Source organism: Curcuma longa, chromosome 3 (genome assembly GCF_044706935.1).
Source record: "Curcuma longa cultivar G26 ecotype Majalengka, Jawa Barat chromosome 3, ITB_CL_G26_1.1, whole genome shotgun sequence".
In the NCBI taxonomy this organism is placed as follows: Eukaryota; Viridiplantae; Streptophyta; class Magnoliopsida; order Zingiberales; family Zingiberaceae; genus Curcuma; species Curcuma longa.
In genome coordinates this window covers 16,169,081-16,177,886 of record NC_133863.1, presented here as the reverse complement: position 1 = coordinate 16,177,886, position 8,806 = coordinate 16,169,081, and the positions used below count along the sequence as shown (strand labels likewise).

Sequence of the window (8,806 nt, the reverse complement as noted above, 5' to 3'; positions counted from 1 at the left end):
TTGTTCTTATAATTAATGGGCATGATTGTTGGTAGTGTTTATGCACTATTAGTTTTATTTGTATATCCAAAAATAATAAATATTTCTAATTAGTGCATATGTCATTACTAAATAATGTTAAATCTATTAGCATCATTATAATTATTATTGTATGTTGATGTATCACCCAAAGGAAAACATTAATATACATAGAATGCTTATTTGTTGTCTGAATCTATTTTATATATTGATTTATGTCTCAAAGTATTAATGTTAAGTATGTGTTAATTGCAGTACATGTTTCTGTTTCTTTACATTCACATTTGCATGCTACGTCTATTCCAGTTTTTAATGGGTTGAATTTCTTTGATTGGAGTGAACAAGTCCAATTTCACCTTGGTGTGTTGGATCTTGATTTGGCACTCCAAGTAGAGAACCCTACTGCTATTACTAATGCTAGTGGCAATGAAGAAAGAGCTCATTATAAGGCTTGGGAAAGGTCAAACAGACTTAGCCTAATGTTTATGCGAATGAGCATAGCAAATAATATCAAGTCAGCTCTTCCTAAAACTGAAAGTGCCAAAGAGTTTATGGAATTTGTGAAAGAGCGCTCTCAAACCACTGACAAGTCTCTTGCTAGGACACTGATGGGTACTTTAACCACCATGAAGTTTGATGGTTCTCGTAGTATGCATGAGCATGTTATTGAAATGACAAACATTGCAGCAAGACTTAAGTCTTTGGAAATGGAAGTGGATGAAAATTTCCTTGTTCAGTTTATTCTGAATTCTTTACCGTCTAAGTTGGTCCATTCCAAATGAACTACAATACTATGAAAGACAAATGGAATGTGCATGAATTGCATAGTATGTTAGTTCAAGAGGAAATCAAACTTAGGAATCAAGGAAATCACTCCATTCGTTATGTGAATCGTCAAGGAGCTGGAAAGAAAATTGAGAAGAGACATGGAAAAGGCAAAGGACAATTAAAGATCTGTGAGTCCTCTGCTAAAATCCAGAAGAAAGAATTAAACAAGAACAAATATCATTTCTGTGGGAAATTTAGACACTTCCAAAAGGATTGCCCAAAACGTAAGGTTTGGTTCGAAAAGAAAGGTAAGCTTATTGCTTATGTATGTCGCAGATCAAATTTAATTGAAGTTCCCCATAATACTTGGTGGCTTGATTCTGGAGGTACAACTCGATGTAGGGATTCCTTACAATCCAAACCATAAGCCCAAATGAGAAGTTCGTTCTCATGGGGAATAGAGTGAAAGCTCTAGTGGAAGCTGTCGGGACTTATCGTTTAATCCTTGACACTGGGCATCATTTAGATTTATATGAAACTCTTTATGTACCTAGTATTTCTAGGAATTTAGTTTCTTTATCTAAACTTGATGTTGCTGGATATATTTTAAATTTGGTAATGGATGTTTCAGTTTGTATAAAGCATACCTATATGATTGGATTTGATATACTTTGTGATGGTTTATATAAATTTAATCTTGATAATTTATATTCTGAAATATTATTGACCTTGCATCATGTTGGCACTAAACGTAGTTTAGTGAATGAACATTCTGCTTACTTGTGGCATAAACGTTTATGTTATATTTCCAAAGAAAGAATGAAAATGTTGGTAAATAATGGCATTCTTCCTGATTTGGATTTTACTGACCTTAATTTTTGTGTGGATTGTATTAAAGGGAAGCAAACAAAACACACAAAGAAAGGTGCCACAAGAAGTACTCAGCTTCTTGAAATTGTGCACACTGATATATGTGGACCTTTTGATAGTAGTTCTTTTGGTAAAGAAAAATACTTTATCACTTTTATTGATGATTATTCACGTTATGGTTATGTCTATTTATTGCATGAAAAATCTCAAGCAGTGAATGCCTTAGAACTTTATATAAGTGAAGTTGAAAGACAATTAGACAGAAAGGTGAAAATTATCAGGTCAGATAGAGGTGGTGAGTATTATGGAAGATATGATGAAACAGGACAACATCCTGGTTCATTTGCTAAATTCCTTGAGAAACGTGGTATTTGTGCTCAATACACAATGTCAGGTACACCACAACAAAATGGTGTATCAGAAAGGCATAATCGAACCTTAATGGATATGGTTAGGAGCATGTTAAGTAATTCATCTTTACCCATGTCATTGTGGATGCATGCTTTAAAAACTGCCATGTATTTGTTGAACAGGGTTCCTAGTAAGGCAGTTCCCAAGACACCTTTTGAACTGTGGACAGGTAGGAAACCCAGTTTAAAGCACCTACATGTTTGGGGTTGCCAGGCAGAAATAAGAATTTATAATCCACAAGAAAAGAAACTGGATGCAAGAACAATTAGTGGATATTTCATTGGTTATCCAGAAAAATCTAAAGGGTATAGATTTTACTGTCCTACCCATAGTACAAGAATTGTTAAAACTGGAAATGCTCGGTTCATTGAGAATGGTGAAACCAGTGGGAGTGAAGCTTCACGAAATGTGGAGATTAAGGAAATTAGAGTACAAGTTCCTTTAACTCGTACTTCTACTTCTATAATTGTTGTTCCTCATGTTGTTGAACCACGTAATAATCAAGAAGAACAACAAATTAATAATCCTGAGGTTAATAATGGACCTATAGCAGAACAACTACAAGAAATAACATTAAGAAGATCCCAAAGAGAAAGAAGATCTGCTATTTCGAATGATTATGTGGTTTATCTACAAGAGTCAGAAGATGACTTAAATATTGATAATGATCCAGTTTCATTTTCACAAGCTATTAATGGTGATAATTCTGATAAATGGTTAGATGCCATGAAAGATGAGCTTAAATCAATGGTACAGAATGATGTATGGGACCTTGTGGAATTACCTGAAGGATGTAAGAGAGTTGGGTGTAAATGGGTCTTTAAGACTAAGCGTGACTCTCATGGTAATATTGAATGTTACAAGGCTCGACTTGTAGCAAAAGGTTTTACTCAAAAAGATGACATTGACTATAAGGAAACATTTTCATCAGTTTCCAAGAAAGATTCTTTCAAAATTATTATGGCACTGGTAGCTCATTATGATTTAGAGTTACACCAAATGGATGTGAAAACTGCCTTTCTAAATGGGAATTTAGAGGAAGATGTTTATATGGACCAGCCAACAGGGTTTATAGAAGAAGGAAAGGAACACATGGTGTGCAAACTTAAGAAATCAATATACAGACTTAAACAAGCTTCCAGACAATGATATCTCAAATTCAATGATACAATTATGTCCTTTGGATTTAAGGAAAACACTGTTGATTGGTGTATATATCTAAAGGTCAGTGGGAGCAAGTTTATTTTTCTAATTCTGTATGTTGATGACATCTTGCTAGAAACTAATGATCTTGATCTATTAAGTGAGACTAAGAAGTTTCTCTCTAACAACTTTGAAATGAAGGATATGGGTGAGGCAAGCTATGTGATTGGAATAGAAATATTCCGAGATAGGTCACAAGGATTGTTAGGTTTGTCTCAGAAAACATATATTAATAAAGTTTTAAAGAGATTCAAAATGGATAAACGCTCAGCATCTCCTGTTCCAATACAAAAGGGAGACAAATTTAGTCTTATGCAATGTCCACAGAATGATTTGGAACGAAAACAGATGGAGATGATTCCTTATGCATCTGTTGTTGGGAGTTTGATGTATGCTCAAACATGTACAAGGCCAAATATTAGCTTTGCATTTGGTATGCTTGGAAGATACTAGAGTAATCCAGGATTAGATCAATGAAAAGCTACAAAGAAAGTCTGAAGATACTTGCAAGGGACAAAGCATCACATGCTTACTTATAGAAGCTCTGATCATCTTGAGGTGATTGGATATTCAGATTCAGACATTGCTGGTTGTGTAGATACAAGAAAGTCTACATTTGGCTATTTGTATCCTTTCGCTGAAGGAGCGATGTCATGGAAGAGTGCAAAGCAATCAGTCATTGCTGCATCTACCAAGGAAGCTGAATTTGTGGCATGCTTTAAGGCCACGGTTCAGGCTAATTGGTTGCGAAACTTTATTTCAGGACTTGGAATAGTCGACAATATTGCTAGGCCGCTGAAAATTTATTGTGATAATTCCGCAGCTGTCTTCTTTTCTAAAAATGATAAGTATTCTAAAGGTGCTAAACATATGGAATTGAAATACTTTGCCGTTAAAGAAGAAGTTCAGAAACATAGAGTGACAATAGAACATATTAGCACGAATCTTATGATAGTTGACCCTTTAACAAAAGGGTTGTCGCTCAAAATATTTTCTGGTCATGTTGAGAGTATGGGCATTATGTCTACTAGTGAATGTTAAACAATAATGTTGTTTAACACTCTGAGCTCATTAATGTATAAGTTTCTGAATTTTCTATTTTCTATCTTATGTATATGCATGCAAATGATGATGTTGAAAACAGATTTTGTCTTTGATAAAGACATTATGTTTGAACCCGTTATGGACTTCCCATTCTAAAATCATGTGAGAAGAAGGCTAATATAGTAGTACATGGAAGGGAATATGTTGTTACAATAATATATAACTGCCATGACTCTTAGGGGGTGTTTGGTTGAGGGTTATCTTTGATAACCTTGGTTATCTGTCTAAGGTTATCAATGATAACCTTGTTTGGTTTAGGTTATCAATGATTCCTGAGTAATACAATATTACTGTCACGTCAATAAAATGGGTTATAACCCCAGAATCTTATAACCTTAGCAGGGTAAGGTTTTTCACAATTTCGGGGTTAATAATAAATTTATCTCAAAAATACCCTTCAATATTTATCATTTAAAACAAAAATATCCTTAAACTTTAATCAAATATCAAATTACCCTCAACCCATTTTAGCCAACTTATTGCAACTCCCGATTCCAAAATAGGGTTTTCTTCTTCGCTCCTGTGTGCACCGCCGTCCTTGTCTTCTGTCCATGCAAGGGTGTCGTCTGATCGAAGATCTCGCTGTCTGCCGAAAAGCAAGAGGTCTTCCCACCGCGCAGCGTCGCCCTGGTTCGCCAGCTGCTAGAAACAGGAGAAGCGAGACGCGCGAGAGAAAAACAAGGCAAAGACGCGTTGTAGTCGGCCTCCGGCCGTCGCGCGACTTCCTTGTCGTCAGCCCTCAGCGATGATTGCATGAAAACACTAGCGCCATTGTTCATCTTCTCAAAGGGCACGACGTCGCCCTACTTCTTCTCCACAGTCGCGACGCCGCTTGCCAGTTGCGATCCAAACCTCCGTCCGATCGCGATCTGTGCCTCCCCACCGACCATGATGCCGCCTCTATCCGGTTGCACCTCTGAGCACCGGCGGTTGCCCGCTCTCTGCTAAGCGGAGAAGAAGTATAATATTGTAAATATGAAATTAAGGTATACATTAAAACCTTCAACCAAACAAGTTTTACTAGGTAAGTTTAGAATTGAACCAAACAACATAAGTTATATTTTATTCCCTATAACCTTGGTTATGTGATTACTAGATAATCATATAACCAAGGTTATACATTATAACTTGAACCAAACAACCCCTTATTAGTTTCCTATCCTTGATCACATAATTGATGGAACCAATGTATGTAAAGTCTATTCATGCGCATTATAATTGATATAATTATTAAGTGACACAATATCACATGAGTCAGGAATGTTAGAAAATAATAATAATTATTATTAAATTATTTATTATTTAAAGTATGACTCATATGAAATATTAATTAATCTAAGGGACTTATTAGTCATTATGGGATTATGGGAAGTTGTTTTAACTTCCAGAAAATGCACATAGCCAACTTGATGGAAGTTGGCTATTTACGTACATGGGTTCTATCTCTCCTAAAAGAGTCTCTTCACCGTAGCCATCAGAAAGGTGTGAAGAAGAAATCGAAAGGGAAAAAGATAGATTGAGACTTGTAGCGATTTTCTTCTGCAGTCATTGTTTCCTTTCTCATGGATCAAGATAAGTTGTCAATCTAAAGGCTGTATAAATGAGAATCATAAGTTTCAAGATCTTTTATGTTTTAGTTTTCTGATTTTAAGAAAACTTCGATTTACATGGAAAACAATATGATTTGTCCTTTGAAGGTGAATATTCTAGCCAAGGAAATTATTTGAGTCAAGCATATTGAAATCAATGATTTTGCTTTTCAAATTTTGTTCTTGGATACTCAGCAAGTTTGGGTTGATAAAGCCCTGCTTTGATATATGCTCTTCTAATCTCATCCCGCTCATTAACAGGGTATTTCCAAATTAATTTTCGTAATCCTAGATCTCGTTCAATAGAAGAAATATCAAAATCTTCCTCTCTTTATTCTATTGGCCTAGATACAGAAAGAGATTGTAAATCACAAGTAGAGGATCCAATTGTTGGCCTTAGAGGTATATTGCATTGCAATTGATTAATTATCATATTCAGATTTATCGATCTTCTCTCTTCTTAAAAAATAACAGTAACGTTTTTGACTTTTTATCTGAAGGTTGTTAGTGTTCCATTAACCTAAGGACATAAAGAACCACTACTAGAAAACTAGGCTTTTGAGATAAAAATTTTAAGACAGTGATAAAATTCATCTCAAATACTATGTAATTAAGACAGTAATTATAGGTGTCTTAAAATTTTACATTGAGATATTAAATTTAAGACAGTATTTAAAATTTTGTCTCAAATTCAACTAAATAAGACACCTAATAAAGACGGTTAAAGATATAATTATATAAGACATTCAAATAAGACAGTAAAAAAGTATTTGTCTCAAATTGTCTTGATTGTGTCAAAAAAAATAAAACCACACACGTACATAAGTATTTAGATAAATATAAATTAGTATTTATAAATTAATAAAAATTTAAAATTGTTGTTATTTACATTTATAAAATTATTTTAATTATATTTATAAATTAATAAATGATTAAAAAATCTCTTTAGACAAATATAAATTAATATTTATAAATTAATAAAAATTTAAAATCATTATTACTTATTTTTACATAAACATTTTTATTATATTTATAAATTAATAAATGAATAAAAATTCTCTTTATATAAATATAAATAAATATTTATAAATTAATAAAAAATTTGTTTATGTTTATAAAAATTTTATTTTCATTTACATTTTATAAAATTAGTTTAATTAAATATTTTATAAATATTTAGTTTATAAATAAATAAATAATTTATTATAAGTTTTACATAATTATATTTTTATAAATCAAATAATAAATAACATGGACATTTAATTAACCCTAACCTTCCCCACCGCATCCTTCGGCGCGGTGGACCTTAATTTTATATGTTTAGTCATATAAGATTTTGTTGTTAATCTACATATATGTCTCATGTTAAATCAATTATGTTTGAGTAAATGGATTCTAATTTATATTCTTATAGATTATAAAACATCTTTACCTCTAAAAAGAGTTTTTTTGAATGTTCAGGATTCTGATGAAGAAGGATCATAGAAGTTATCTCCATATCATGAAGAGTTGTTCTTTAAGCTTTCTCTTGTATAACTTTGGAATAGTAGTTTTTTTTATCAAATTAATGATGGATATGTACACATTTTTATTATTGGATAAATGTCAATATGAAACCTTTTATTTTGAAATGACAATTCAATAATTCTGATCTAGATTAATTTGTATAGTAAGTATTTATTAATTTTCATCACAAATGGTGTATCTAACAAATAAAAATATTAGGGACAGTAATTTACTGTCTTCACTTTTATTTGAGACGACACATTACTATCTCAATCTGGTGTCTCTAGCTTTTTCACAGGATAAGACATAATATTTGAGACAAAAAATAATTATCTTAAATATTTTTGAGACAATTTAACAACCGTCTCAACACCGTCTTAAATCGCATTTGAGATAGTGCAACTGTCTCAATATTTTTTTGAGACGCTTGTATTGGGGGCGGCTATATTACCGTCTCATCACTGTCTCAAAAACATTTTGAGACAATAAATTTATAATTTAAGACAGATTTTGTTGTGTCTCAAAAAGTAGTTTTTCTAGTAATGAACTAAAAATTAATTATTTATAACCTAAGAATAAAAAATATCTGCCAATCAATTATAATAAACTCAAACAGAATAATAAATCAATTTATAATATTATAACATTCTCAAATATTAGAGTCATAATTTTCAGATAATTTGAGGTTGTAAATCAGAAGTAGAGGATCCAATTGTTGGCCTTAGAGGTATATTACATTGCAATTGATTATCAGATTTAGATTGATCATCTCTCTTCATAAAAAATAATAGCAATATTTTTGACTTTTTATTTAAAGGTTGTTAGTGTTCCATTAACCTAAGGACATAAAGACCTAAAAATTAATTATTTATAATCTAAGAATAAAAAACGACTACCAATCAATTATAATAAACTCAAACATAATAATAAATCAATTTATAATATCATAACATTCTCAAATATTAGAGTCATAATTTTTAGATAATTTAAAAATTTTCAAATAAAATCCCATCTAAAAATTCAAAATTACTTATAATTTACCACTTCAAGATAAGAGAAGTCGACTGTCTACTCGTAAAATTCAATGCAGTGCTAAAATTTAAATTGCCCGAAATCAAAAGAAAAGACTTTAAAAGGGATCAAATATGCAAATTGAAATGTAAATATAGTCGGCAATGTCAATTTGTCAGCCTATGCCTACCTATATATATTTTCTTTTTAATATAAATTCTTCAATAAGGAAATAATATAATGTTTCTCTTTAATAGAGTTAATGGCTAAGGGAACAATATAAATTGAAAGAAAAAATAATAGCAAGCTTCAAAACTTGCTACAAC

The 8,806-nt window shown here is 31.8% G+C and overlaps 1 pseudogene; it reads left to right on the top strand.

Annotated features, from left to right (window-relative positions):
- Positions 1-497: 497 nt before the first annotated feature.
- Positions 498-1,223, top strand: LOC141822974 (uncharacterized; annotated as a pseudogene).
- Positions 1,224-8,806: the final 7,583 nt, after the last annotated feature.